At 45.6% G+C, this 15,083-nt stretch overlaps 1 long non-coding RNA gene across 3 annotated transcripts in view; it reads left to right on the top strand.

Moving 5' to 3' along the window:
* The first annotated feature begins 10,077 nt into the window (after positions 1–10,077).
* LOC142830023 (uncharacterized) overlaps positions 10,078–15,083 on the top strand; it is a 78,827-nt gene continuing 73,821 nt past the window's right edge. For all 3 annotated transcript variants that reach the window (XR_012905038.1, XR_012905027.1, XR_012905026.1), the window contains exon 1: positions 10,078–10,350. This is a non-coding gene — a long non-coding RNA (uncharacterized LOC142830023). The remainder of the gene's footprint in view (positions 10,351–15,083) is intronic.

Genomic DNA, 15,083 nt, shown 5'->3' on the forward strand with positions numbered 1-15,083 from the left:
TTACATTATAATATTATATAAGCAAAACCTAAAATCAACTGTGTTCTCTTTGACCCAGACCTCTCCCTCCTAGGAAAAATGAAATGTGATATGGTCCTCTGTTTATGAGTGAACAGGTATTCTTCATTGAAACTGGGCAGATTAACCATAATGATTACCTTATAACACTTATCAGATTTCAGTCTTTTGTCCCCTTGCAGAACTGGATTTTCAGAACAGACACTAGAGATCTACGTATACTTAATGGAGAGAGCGTGCATAAACGTCATCATGGTTAAGATAAGCAACCCCTACATAATTCTTCAACCTCACAATTTCTGGAGGCATAATTCAGCTATTTGAAATTCATTATGCTTACGGGTCTTTAGGTTTGTAGCCCAGAAATGTAAGATTTTTTTTCATCCTGAAATCCTGTGATTGTCAGAGAACAGTTTTAAGAGTGTAGCATTCTGTGAGTATTTAGGATTGTAATCCTTAAGTGTATAAATTAATTTATATATTATTTGTTTGCCAAGGTAGCTAGACAACTTGACAGCTGAAGTGCAGCAGTGTACACTTCTTCATTTTCACTTAACTGTTATAACAATTGGGAAGGTTATTATTGTCTATTTACAATTTATGCAGATCTGCCTGGGGGGAAGTGAGTACTAAGGACAATTTAAAGTAGTATCATTTTTCTTCCGTTTGTATGAAGGCAACAGTAGGGAGATAAAGCAGCATTGTGCAGTGAACACATTGCTAATGGTTCATATCAGGCTATCTGATTAAAAATATCTTCCTAAAGTGGCCGAAGGGCTATACTATAAACACGCCGCGCAGGCGCTCCCTCGGCCCCACACAGTGCCCTGGCTGGCACCAGGGAATTTAAAGTGCTGGTGCCGGGCTCAGGCTGCAGCGTGCCGGTGCCCTGCATATCTGCCGCCAGCTGACCCTTTGGCAGACAGCCCACTGGGCCAATCCGCCCCTGCCCCAGTCAGCACGCAACCAGCCCCTCCTCTTCCCTTCCCTCCAACACCTCACCCAACCCTCCCTCCCCCTAGCATGTGGATGCTGCTGCTGGTTTGGGTAGGGTTACCAAGTAGACCCCCCCCAAAAATGGACACTTGATCGTGGGTGGGCGGGAGGCAAAGCTGGGGGGCCATGAGGCTAGTGGGGGGCGGGAAGCAGAGCTGGCGGGCGGGGGGGGTGTTTGCAGCGGCGCTGGCCGGGGGAGATCAGGAAGAGGAACAGGCTGGCGGAAAGCAGAGCTGGGGGATGGTACAGGGGGCCTGGCTGGGGAAAATCAGGAGGGAAAATGGGGGAGAACCATCCCGCTGGGAAGGCAGGAGGTCGGGGGCTGAGGGCACAGGGTTTGGTGCGGGGCATTAGGGTTGGAGTATAAGGTTGCAGGGCTGGAGTCAGGACAGAGATATGGGGGACTCTTGGTAAGGGGTAGAGGTTAAGATGTGTGGGCATGGGGCTGGAAGGTTTGTGAGGGCAGCTCAGGGCAGAAGGTGATAGAGTGAAGGCAGGAGGGGTGGATTCAGGGCACAGGGTCTGATTGGGGGGCTCAGGGTAGGGAGGTGGGAGAGCAGGAGTCAGGGCAGGAGGTAGAGGGTGCAGAACTCAGGAGGAAGCTGGAAGAGATTACGAGGCTTACAAGGGTGACAATGCTGTGCTGACAACTCCTCCTGGGGGGACAGAGCTTCACTTCCTGGGACTTCCCGCACCCTCCCACCTCCTCACAGGATGGCATCGCAGAGGTAAGTTGCTGGGGTGCAACAGCCTCCGCTGCTCAGGCAGCTCACACACCAACTGTTTGGGGAGGAGGAGTGCAGTTGCACACTTGCCAGAGATGCTGCAGGATTGCCAGGTACTAGTCCCAGCTGCCCCTGTTCCCTGCCCAGACCCCCCCACCAACACTGTCACCAACACCCAGCACCACCCTGTCCCTGGCTCCAGCACCCTGACAGCTGTTCCAGCATCCTTGGGACCGCATTAGTGAGGCTTGGTGTTTTTTTTTTTTTTTTTTTTTTTTTTTTTGGCATCTCACTTGTGTGGCCCCAACTGACTTTTCTGTGGGTCAGTGACCTTTGACTCAAAACAAGTTCCCTGCCCCTCTCGTATATAAAGACAATGCTAAAACCTTTTGAGTTTGACATAATATTTTATTTAAAAATGAAGCCCGGCCAACATCCCCCCAACTGGGGCCAAATCCCCATCTCACTGCAGCATCATAACACTCCTGCACCACCTGACCCCAAATCTGAGCCTATTATACACTGGAACCCCCTCTCCTGAGCCTCTCACATCCCCAAACTCCTGCAACCCCACTTCCTCAGTCTTCTGCCACAACATTCCTGCACCATCCCCACATGGCAAATGTGTGTCCTGAGTCCATCATACTCACAGCATCCTTGCCCTGAGCCCCACACATATCCCACACAAACTCCTGCACCCTCACATCCACAAGCCTGTGGCTTGCTCAGCACCCCAACCTTCCACCTGAGCCCAACACTCTGCAGCCTGGAGACCCCTCCCCGAGCCAGCATCCCCTTCTCCTGCATCCAAATTCCCTCCCAGAGCTTGCACTTCTCACCTCTTCACACACCCAAATCCCTCATTCCCACCCCACAGCCTTCACGTCCTCTCTCAACCAAGTGAGAGTGTACAATGGCTGGGGATAGCAAGTGATGGAGAGGAGGGGAACAGAGAGGACGGGGCCTCAAAGGGGTGAGGTCTTGGGCAGGAATGTGATTTTAATGTATTGTGGGTTCCTTTTTTTTGCTTGACAAACCTAGGCATAGGGGCACCAGTTTAATAATCCTGCATAGGGCACCATAAATCCTCCTCCTCCTGGTGACCCTGGTGCTCCTCCTCCGCTGTGACCTCCAGCCAGATGATGATGGGGGTCTCGAGGCTGGAGTCCACGACAATGGGTGGGGAAGATATTTCCCCACCCCCCAAGAATTGGTGAAGCTCCTGGTAATAGGGGAGGTGTGGGGTCCTGCCCCGAGCATGAGCTGCACTTTCTGGCCCTGACATATTCTTGGCAGAGCTCCTTTACCTTACTCCGGAAGTGTTGCAAGGCCTGGGGTGGGTGTCTGCGCTCTGCCAAGGACTTGGCCATGTGCCCAAAGATGACCACGTTGCTGTGTTTGGAGTAGAGATCTTGCAATGTCTCCTCCTCGCACCACAGCTCTAGGAGGGACAGGATCTCCACTTTGGACCAGGAGGGTTCCTGCCTCTTGGTCCCCCTTGATGGGACCTGGGAGCCCTGCTAGTACTCCCTTTGAGGGCCAGGAGGGTCGCGGGGGGCTTGTGGCTCTACCATAGGTGGCAAGGCCTGCGGCAGGGAAAGCCGTGCAGTGAGGTGCTGCTCTCAGGCCGGCTTCCTGCCACAAGGCTTGCCCAGGGTGCCTGCAGCTTTAAGAGCTGGAAGGAGACAGGAGCTATAGAATTGTTATTTCCTGTAGGTCTCTTCTTTCAAAAGAAAACTCTCCTCCCTGTCGACACACGCCTTTTTCCAAAAGAGCTCTTTCAGAAAAAGGCTTCTTTCTCATAGAAAAAGGATTACCAACACCAGAAAAAATCCTCCTTTCTTTCGATTTACTTTCTAAAGAATGCGTTTGCAGTGTGGACAAAACTCAGATTTTGTTGGAAAAACATTTGTTTTTCCAACAAAGCTCTGTAGTGTAGACATACCCATACTGTGGCCAGTTTTGGTTCCTACTATTAAAGAAAGATGTTGAAAAACAGGAGAAGATTCAGAGACGAGTCACAAGAATACTTAAAGAATTAGAAATCATGCCTTGTAGTGATAGTAGACTCAAGAAATCCATCTATGTAGTTTAACAAAGAGAAGGTTATGGGGTGTCCTTACAATGTCTAAGTACCTATACAGAAAAATATTTAATAATGTGCTCTTCAATATATATGTATAACATGACTCAATGTCTGGAAGTTGAAACTAGGCAAATTTAGACTGGAAATAAGGTGAACACTTTTAGCAATGAGAGTAATTAACTATTTGGGACAACTTACCAAGGTTTATGGTGGAGTCTCCATCACTGACAATTGTTAAATCAAGATCAGATATTTTTCTAAAAGATATATGATCAAGGAATTATTTTTGGGAAAATTCTGTGGATTGTGTTATAAAATGAGTTAAACCAAACCAGATAACAATAATACCCTCTTCTCTCCTATGAATCTGTTAATACTGTTGAATATCTATGACTGATAATTCCAAAACATTCACATGACTCTGGATTTTTCAGTTTATTTTGACACATTTCATTCAGGCTTTAGATTGTCTCATATAGTGATTGATCTCCATATACAATGGATAATAAAAAAATACCGGTACCCATTATGATGCATTTTTCAATTGCCATTGATATTACTGGCCATCAGCCACTATTGATAAAACAGGAGTCTCTAGTGGTCCCACATCTTAAGAGGGAGTGTATGTTGGGGTATACTAATTACATACTGAACCCAAAGGAGTTTAAAAGTCAGTACAGGGTCCAGATGCTCCACTGCCTGAGGCCTGTTGTGCATCCTCCCATTGGAGAATCAGCACGTTAAAAGGAGCTCAGACACCCAGGAAAGGCGTGGTGGACAGGCTTCCAAAGAGAAGAATCTTCCAAAGAGAAGAAGTCAGACAGATGGTAGAGCCTAAGAGGGGACCACAGAATATGTAAGGCCCCAAGCAGTGCCTTCTCGAACTACTGTCCACTTTGAGAACCATGGGTCATTTGGACCTTTTTTAATGACACTTTTTTACTGTTTGGACTATAAAAAGTCATACCACAACTGAAATTTAGAGAGGAAATAGCCTTTGTCAGCAAACTTGAACTCTGTATGGGGAGCGCATCTGGCACTTCGGAATGAGCCCTGGACTGGGTCCTTGTGGAAAGGCAAGGCCTGGGTCCCCCTTCCATGTCCCACTTAAGGGGAAAAGCCCAGATGCAGATGGGAAGTGCCAAGTATTGTATGCCTGTCCCAGAGGTCAAAAGTAGGCACTGTTACTCCTCCTTTCCCCTTTGGACTGACAGTGAATCATGGCGTTTGAGATCAAGTGAATCAACCATGGGCCAGCTAGCTCTCAGAGGAAGACTCGGAGCGTGATTACACTATTATCTTTCCTAGTTCTCTTTCACTTAGCATTCCCCATCTTAGGTAGTAACCTGTACTATGGTATCATATCCTGTTATTTTGCTATACGTATATGTGCAGCTAGTGAGGCAGACCATATAAAATATTACTTGAAGTTTTATCATTATGTTAGAGACATCTAACTTTATACCTTCTTTTTGATTGTTTCTCAGCTAATAAACTGCCTAGATAATAATTTTAATTGAATGAGAGACAACTGGATAAGTGAAAGCCTAGAGAAGATTGAGGTGTTCATGAGTGGAAACACTGAGAATCATTTGAAGGGGAAGCACTGAGAAGTTTGTTTGTCGTTTGTACATTCTTTTTATTTTGCTAGTATGGACATTAGTGATACATTCCATAACATGTGGGAGGGTATTACTCACATCTCTCATAGAATAGGTCCGTATCTGAGGTCACTGGGCTGAGAGAGGCTATTATATCATCACTAACTTATCTGGAAAAATCTTATGTATAGGTCTCACATGCCTCAGTCTTTAAAATAAGTTCTCTTTAAAGTATCTCTAGTGTGTTTTCTTTTGTTTATTAAAAAAATGACTTTGCTTCTATAATATTATTAGATCAATTTAAACACAAATTCAGCGTAGAAAATATTTACTTGCATCTACTGCGGGGTTGGGCAAAATACAGCCCAGGGACCAAATCTGGTCAGCGAAGCCACTGGATGCAGCCCACGGACCACCTTTGCAGGACCCTCAGGCACAAAGCTGCCTTGGGTTTAAGGCGCAGTCCAGAGGCTCTTTGCTCTGGAGGGAGGGGGATGCTTTGTGTGATCTTCCTGCCCCCAGCCCAATCCTCAGCTCCTAATGGCTAGAAACAACCGGCCAATAGGAATTGACCCCAGCCAGTCTCTCAGCTCCTATTGGCTGAAAACAACCTGCCTATAGGTGCTGAAAGATCGGCCTGGGGGATGAGGGCAGCTCAAACCTCTTCCCCCTCCTGGTGCTGAGAGCTACATAAATGGAATAGCCTACAGCTCTAAGGGTATGTCTACACTACCCCGCTAGTTCGAACTAGCGGGGTAATGTAGGCATACCGCACTTGCAAATGAAGCCCGGGATTTAAATTTCCCGGGCTTCATTTGCATAAGCAGGGAGCCGCCATTTTTAAAACCCCACTGGTTCGAACCCCGTGCAGCGCGGCTACACGGGGCTTGAACTAGGTAGTTCGAACTAGGCTTCCTATTCCGAACTACCGGTACACCTCGTGGAATGGGGAATAGGAAGCCTAGTTCGAACTACCTAGTTTGAGCCCCATGTAGCCGCACTGCACGGGGTTCAAACCAGCAGGGTTTTAAAAATGGCGGCTCCCCGCTTATGCAAATGAAGTCCGGGAAATTCAAATCCCGGGCTTCATTTGCAAGTGCGGTATGCCTACATTACCCTCCTAGTTCGAACTAGGAGGGTAGTGTAGACATACCCTGGGTGATCTGGGGTTGCAGCAGACCATTTGGAGCCCATTTGGGGGTGATGGCCAGGAGACGCTTAGGTAAGCTCCTCCTAGCTAGAGCGTACCTCTGGCATCCCGGCCCCTCCTGCACCCCAACTCTCTCCCCCAGGTCACCATCCAAACCCTCTGCTCTCCCCTGCCCCAGTTCACAATTCCGTCCCAGGTCCTGTATCCTCTCCTACACCCCTCCCCCTGGCCAGAATCCTCTCTTGCACCCAAACACTTTCCCAGACTCTGCACCCTAATCCCCTGACCTCCTTCACCCAAACTCCCTCTCAGACCTCTACCGTCTCCTTCACCCCAGTTCTTTACCCCATGCACCCTTCTGTACCTAGCCTCCATCCTAGACCCCTCATTTCCTCCACAGAAAAGTGCGGCCCTTGACCACTTTCTAAAATCTAGGAGTGGCCCCCCACTAACAATTATTACCCATCTCTGACCTACTGTCACTATCTGGTATTGTCCCACTTTTTGAACAAACATCAATCTGCTGTGATAACATCTAATGGCTGAATCTAGGGTGATCAGATAGCAAGTGTGAAAAAGCAGGACAGGGGTTGAGAAGGTTGATGGTGACTATATAAGACAAAGACCCAAATATCAGGATTGTCCCTATAAAATGGAACAATTTGCATAGAGAGGGTGTGGAAACTTCTTCACTGGAGGTTTTCAGGAGACTGGATAGCCATATCTCTTGGATTGTTCAAATGCAACAAATCCTGTATCTTGGCAGAAGGTTAGACTAGATGACCCTAGTGGTCTCATCTAACCTTAAGATGCTATGAAAATTGGGACATCTGGTCACCCTACATGAATTCCCATGGGTCTAGGTAATGACTAGTCATTGTTCCTATGTCTGGGTTGCTAAAGTACATATGTCAGGTGTAGACCCTGATCTCTCTTAGCAGTGGGACCTCAGAGTCTGGCTTCCTAGATCTTGCCTCTTGTGTCTCAGCCTTCTCAAGCTCTCCAGTTGTTTAGACATGTTCTGTCCAAAGTCCACCTGGCTATGGGAGCTCTAGTTTTGACCAGCCTCCTGTTTTAGGCACAATGGCAGTACAGCAAGGACACATGGACTTGGCAAAGAAGTTTCTTAAAAAAAATCACCCACACATACTTGACTCTTTAAAAGCCCAAGAAAGCTGTAGATTTATTTAAAACAGCAAACTCTTGAAGGCAATTGCCTTCTGCTTGACCTTGCCTTCTTTCACAAACTCTTAGGTTTTGTCCACATTCTTCTCTACTGTGTCAAGATCTTTCTAAAAAATGGGTGATCTAATTTACACTGATGGTTACAATAATAAATCATGTTCATAAAATCAATGGAATTCATAGTTCAATACAGAATAGTGATAGAGATGCAGCTGTGTTAGTCTGGTCTAGCTGAAACAAAAGACAGAACTATGTAGCACTTTAAAGACTAACAAGATGGTTTATTAGGTGATGAGCTTTCGTGGGCCAGACCCACTTCCTCAGATCAATATGTAGAAGAAAATGGGCACAACCATATATACCAAAGTGATACAATCAAAAAAATGAACGCATATGAAATAGACAAATCAAATTTTAGAACAGAGTACGGGTGAGGGGGGAAGGTTAGTGTCTGTGAGGTAATGACATAGGGGTGATAATAGGGGAAGTTTCTGTGAGGTAATGATGTTAGGGGTGATAATTGTGGAAGCTAGCTTTGTAATGGGTGAGATAATTAGAGTCTTTGTTTAAACCCATATAGTCATAGTGCCCAAACTGTCTTATCTATTTATTAAGAGGATTTATTATCTAGACCTACAACTTTGTTGTTTTCTGTAACCAATGTAAGTAATTGCTATCTTACTGTCCAAAATATGACTCATTGATTTGATTCTTTGTGAAATTCCCCATTCTATATTATTTCTAGGTCCAGATACAAGGTACAGGCAGTCCCCGGGTTACGTACAAGATAGGAACTGTAGGTTTGTTCTTAAGTTGAATCTGTATGTAAGTCGGAACTGGCGTCCAGATTCAGCCGCTGCTGAAACTGACCGCCAGTTCTGACTTACATACAGAATCAACTTAAGAACCCCAGGAGTCCCCAAGTCAGCTGCTGCTGAAACTGATCAGCAGCTGATTCCAGGAAGCCCGGGGCAGAGCAACTCTGCCTGGGGCTTCCTGTAGTCAGCGCTGGTCAGTTTCAGCAGAAGCTGACTTGGGGACGCCTGAGGCAGAGCAGCTGGGGTGCTACTGGACCAACCCAGCAGCACCCCATCTGCTCTGCCCAGGCATCCTGATTCAGCCGCTGCTGAAACTGACCAGCAGCGGCTGAATCAGGACCTGGGGCAGAGCAGCTGTGGTGCTGCCGGGTTGGTCCAGTAGTGCCCAGAGCGGCGCTGCAGGACCAATCGGCAGCGCCCCAGCTGCTCTGCCCCAGAGTCCAAAACAAAAGCCTGGTCTGCTGGGGGGGGGGAGCACACTAGCTGCGCCCCCCCCCCCAGCAGACCAGGGACACAGGGAGCAGAGCCGCAGCGGCAGCGGGGTGCCGCGCCTCTGAGGCTTTGCTCTGGCAAAGCCTCAGAGGCGAGGGACCCCGCCGTGGCTGCGGCTTCAGTCTGGGTGCCTGTGGTCTGCTGGGGACGGTCCCCAGCAGACCACAGGCACCCGGACTGAAGCCGCAGCCGCGGGGGGTCCCGCGCCTCTGAGGCTTTGCCAGAGCAAAGCCTCAGAGGCACGGGGAACCACTTCTGCTGCCGCTTCAGTCTGTTGATGGCATCTGGCTCAGATGATGAAAATGAATGTGTATCAGTCTTCACTGATTTGTATCATTATCAAGCAGAAGCATTCATCAGCATGGAAGCAAGTCCCCTGAAATGGTGGGTGAAGTATGAAGGGACATGTGAATCTTCAGTGCATCTGGCACATAAAATATCTTGTGATATTAGCTACAATAGTGCCATGTGAAAGCTTGTTCTCATATGACACTGTAAACAAGAAGCTAGTAGCATTATCTCCTGCAAACTGAAACCAAACTTGTGTGTGTCAGTGATTGGCTGAAAAAGAAGTAGGACTGAGTGGACCTGTTAGTTCCAAAGTTCTCCATTGTTTTATTTTTTAATGCAGTTATTTTTGTACATAATTCTACATTTGTAAATTCAACTTTCATAATAAGGAGATTGCACTGCAGTGTAAGTGAAAAATACTATGTATTTTGTTTCTTTTTTATTGCACAAATATTTGTAATGAAAATAGTGAGCACTGTGCACTGTGTATTCTATGTTGTAATTGAAATCAATATATTTTAAATGTAGAAAATGTAACAGGGCAGCTGCCCTGTACTGGCCCCTTAAGAGCCAAACCCCAGCCTGGAGCAGGCCCGGCGAGTTCAGCCCAGCTGGGCGGCGTTGGCCAATTAAGGCCCAGCTGGGGGCTATAAAAGGGAAGGGCTGCTTCAGCTAAGGCAGTGTGAGCCTGGCTGCTGAGGGAGCAGAATGCTCTCTGGAGCTAGGGCCGGGCTAGAGAGTTAGGCTGGGCCAGGGCGCTTGGGCAGCCCACCGGCCAGCCTGCTAGGCCTGCGGACAGGCCTGCTGGAGAGACACCAGACCCCCGGAAGGGGGGCTCAGAGCGAGTGACTTGGGCACTGCCAGAGGGCAGTGTGGCAAAGAGAGCAACGCGACCGAAGATTCCAGAGGGGGAACGCCACATGAGCGGAAGCCGGTGCGGGTGGAATGGACTGATTCCGGGGACAGACGACGGACCCCCGCTACGGTGGTGAGTGACCCCCTCACAGAAAACATCCAAAAGTATTTAAATAAATATAATTCTATTATTGCTTAACAGAGCCATTAATCATATTTAATTAGCCATTAATTAATTTTTAAGGTCTTGACAGCTTTAATTAACAGTACTTGTCCATTTTCATTCATTGGTTTGAGATATTGAGACTATAGAAGTGCTAAGTATTATTTTTATTATTCATAATTATGCAAGACCAAACATATATATGCTTTTTGTAATGTGTGTCAGAGGCAGATTATCATATCCTAAATTTTAATTTCACTGAAAATAATTGATTTGTGTTTATTTTCTATTAAATACATACATGATTTACTAATCACAGCTAAAAGACCTAAGTAAAACCAGCAAAATAAATGTCAGATCACAAAACCTTTAGTCCAGACTCATAAATTATTTTAAAGGCTAATCAGTAAAACTCCAGACAGAAACATCTATTGTTAAGGATTGGTTATAATTTATGACTTTGTACTGGAAGATTTGTGTTGCTTGGCAGTGTTGCAAGTGATACAAGCTAACATTTACTGAATACAATTCAAATTCTGGTGTGTTGGTGGAGCATAGGGAGATTGGGGAAGGGAGAAGCGCACTGAACAATTTATGTGCATTATTCCTCTTTTTTTTTTTTTTTTTTTTTCCCTGTCTCATTTTCCATTACTTTTCAACATGCTTTTGTGAACTCATGGGAAGGAAGTATAAGCATGGTAAAATCTATTTTTATGTCTTTTCTAGAGTTTTGTACTGTACAGTGCCACTCCTGACAGGGTTAAAATACATTACAAAGGAGTGTGAGTGACCTTTCCTTTGGTAGCAATGTTTGTCTGTATGCTTTAAAGTTTGACCACATACAGGGGAAAAGCTCCTTCTTAGAGTGCTTTATAGAGTGGATTTGTTTAAATCAGCTATCTAAATTACCAATTTTAATCCTGGTTTTAAAAGTAAGCAAGAAACTTTGATTAAATGTTCAGTTTTGGTCATGTTTTGTATTTGTACTTTTAAAATATTTTCCTAAGGAAGAAATAATCGAGGAAGCAATAAAACACATTTTCCACCTAAATACAGTGACACTCTTAGCTAATATTACTTGTGGTATTTTTAGCTAATATGAAAGATACAATATATTTATATGCATTTAATTAAGCAATTCTGTTGCTTAGCTTACACTTATTCATATTCTTAATTTTTACTTTTTAAATTATTCTAGCCAATGGTGAATGTTGTATTTCTTACTAAGGGCATGTCTACACTATAGAGAAGAGTGACTCTCTGGAGTTTAATCTTCTAGCATTCGATTTAGCAGATCTACAGGAGACCTCCAAATCGAATGCTGAGAGCAGCCCTCATTGGCAGGGCTCGCCGTGGCGCGCTGTCCAGCGTTTTGCGCATGCGTAGATCGTTCTGTGTATGCGCAGATCACCCAAACCTGGCTCTTCCAGGATGTAATCTACTTGCCACGGGTGAGTAGATTACATAGATTGTCGAGCCCTGCTCATTGGCATCTATAATTGCCTGGATCACTTCTAGAGCCCTTTTAAATATTGGCATCACTGTAGCTATCTTCCAATTATTAGATACAGAAGCTGATTTAAAGGATAGGTTACAAACCAGTTAATAGTTCTGCAATTTCACATTTGGGTTCTTTCAGAACTCTTGGGTGAATGCCATCTGGTTCTGGTGACTTGTTACTGTTAAGTATTTATCAGTTTGTCCCAAAACCTCCTCTAACGACACCTCAACCTGGGACAATTCCTAAGTCCAGTTATAATTATCTCTTGGACCATATCCTGTGCTTCACTTAGGACTAAATCAAGAATTGTTCTCACTTTGTTGATCACAGAGCCAGTGGCTCCAAGAAGTAGTCATTTAAGGTATCAAGAAACTTTATCTCTGCATATTGTCCTGAGGTGATGTGTAATTCTGGGAATAGTTTAAATCCTTCACTATTATTGAGGCTTTTATTTTGATAGCCACTCTAATCTCCCTTAGCATTTCATAGTCACTGTCACTATCTTGGTCAGGTGGTCGATAACATATCCCTACTGCTATACAGGCAGTCCCTGACTTACGCGGATCTGACTTATGTCGGATCCGCACTTACGAACGGGGCTTTTCTTGCCCCGGAGCTCACGGGCGGCAGGTCGCCGCCCGTGTCCTCCAGGGCGAGAAAAGCTTCTCCCGGTCTCACTTCTCCTGGGTGGCTTTGCTTCTGTCCCCCTGGTCTGCTGGGGGGGGGTCCAGCAGCTTTGCTGGACCCCCCCAGCAGACTAGGGAGACCAGGAGAAGCTTTTCTCACCCCGGAGGACACTTTCTCACCCCGGAGGACACGAGAAAAGCCCCGTTCGTAAGTTATTTTAAGAGGAATAAGGGATCTTCTGGAAAAGGCTTTATTTTCCGAAAGATCCCATCTAGACTGGTGCTTTTCTCCGGCAAAGCCCCAAGCCGGAAAAAAGCAGCAGCCATGCTCATGCAAATGCCGCGGGGGATATTTAAATCCCCCGCGGCATTTGCAATTCCGACTTGTCTCATTGGCACCCTTTTCCGGAAAAGGGATGCTAATGTAGACACAGCCGTTGTATTTTAATAATTTGAGAATTTTGAGCTTTGTGGAGGGAGCTGAGAAGGGGAAACACCTGGAATTATTTCCCTAATTTCTTTCAGAGATTCTGGATTTACAAGAGGATTATGCCTTTGTAAATGGGCATAAAAGTCCCTTGCCTGTAGGTGTGTGTCTGCAGATAAACCAAGAACCAGTATTGTCTATTTCCTGAAATGTATTGTTAACAAGTTTGTTATGTAGAAAACTAGGGAGAAGAGAACTCTGATGTGCTTTGAATGTTAATATTATGATTTTTCAGGCTCTCACTAGATGTGTTGAGTGCAGCTTTCCCTTTAATAATGAAAGAAGCATAGCAAGAAAGCCCTATATTCTATATGGAGTTTTCAGCCATGTCTCTCATAAATTACTGAGAGGAGACAATAATTGGTAAAAGCCTCAAAGGGTAGAGGGCTCCAACAAGATTAGCTGCCTTCTCTCTCTGTATGCTTGTTTTTAAAAGATTGACACTTGTGATCTCTAATGAACTCCTAACAAATTTAACTATCCTGAACTAATGGCCCATGGATTAAATTTCACTCCTTATTTCCTTTTTTGCTGTTGGGTTCCTAGAATTCTAAATGTCTAATGTGCTCTCATTTGTAAACCCATGGGAGAAAGTGCTGCAATTTACCTTTGCAAAGAGAGCACAGAAGATCCTCATCTGTCCAAGATTGCATCCTATTCTTTTCTAGCTCTCTTTAGGGATAATCTATTAAGTGCCATAATCCAATTCATGTCTTTTTTTTTCCTTTGAACACTCCTCCGTAGCTAAAATGCGCTGTTTAAATTATACGAGGGTCGCTATCTAAGGAGGAGGACTTGAGATTCTTGATCTTCGGCTGCTTCATTGAGGGAGCTGGGCTTCCTGACAATGTAAAATCCAGCACATATTATGCAGGAACTACCCAGTAGTAGCTAGACTGGGTACTACCAGAATCTAGGAGTAAGGTTTTTTAATGAACAGAATGGATTCCTAGCATTTAATATTTCTTCTCTGGTGCTATATCCACAAACCCATTCCCTAGTCAATACAGAGGGTGGCAGTGATACCCTGGGGTGGCCACATTGGACAAATGGATTCTTTGAGTGTACCGATTTCCCGAAAATGCTGTTCCAAAGCTTTTGGTCAGCTAGTCATCATGTAGCATGCAATCAGTGGCTTTCCGTGCATACAAAATTAATGTCTGCTATGCTCTGCATGTTTAAATTTGATTATTTTTTCCTTTGCCACCATCTTCTCATCACTCCTCTCCTTCCTCCCTTCCCACATTGAGTTGCTCACAGCCAGTGTTGATAAGATGTCCAATGTTAAGAAAATATATTGGAGGTATACACCGGGGCTGTGTCTAGACTGGCCAGTTTTTTCCGGAAAATCAGCCACTTTTCCAGAAAAACTTGCCAGCTGTCGACACTGGCTGCTTGAATTTCTGCAAAAGCACTGACTTCCTACTGTAAGAAATCAGTGCTTTTTGCGGAAATACTATGTTGCTCCCGTTCGTGCAAAAGTCCCTTTTGCACAAAAGTTTTGCGCAAAAGGGCCAGTGCAGACAGCTGAGATTTGTTTTGCGCAAAAAAGCCCCGATCGCGAAAAAGGCGATCGGGGCTTTCTTGCACAAAAGCGCATCTAGATTGGCCCCAGACGCTTTTCTGCAAAAAGTGCTTTTGCGGAAAAGTCCATGCCAATCTAGACGCTCTTTTCCGAAAATGCTTTTAACGGAAAACTTTTCTGTTAAAAGCATTTCCGGAAAATCATGCCAATCTAGACGTAGCCCAGGGTTGTTAACGGGTAACTGGTTACCCAGTAAGCATCTTTAATGAGTGATACTTGCTGGGTAACAGCTACCCAATACCCAGGGAGCAGCCTCCTACCCATAGCCCACTGAAGGCAGAGAGCTGCTCCAGCACTACCAAACCCCCGTGCAGGGCTGCTGATTCTCAGCTCACATGGGCTGAGAGCCGGCAGCCCCCCAAGGGGCAGAGAGTAACAGCTCCTTGTGAGGCTGCTAATTCTGGCTGCTAGCTTTGCCAGACCCATGCGGGGCCAGAAGGAGTCAGGCTGGAGCAGCCCCACCCCCCACACTTGCCCCGTTTAATCAGTTAACCGGTTAAATTT

Source organism: Pelodiscus sinensis, chromosome 1, assembly GCF_049634645.1.
Source record: "Pelodiscus sinensis isolate JC-2024 chromosome 1, ASM4963464v1, whole genome shotgun sequence".
In the NCBI taxonomy this organism is placed as follows: domain Eukaryota; kingdom Metazoa; phylum Chordata; order Testudines; family Trionychidae; genus Pelodiscus; species Pelodiscus sinensis.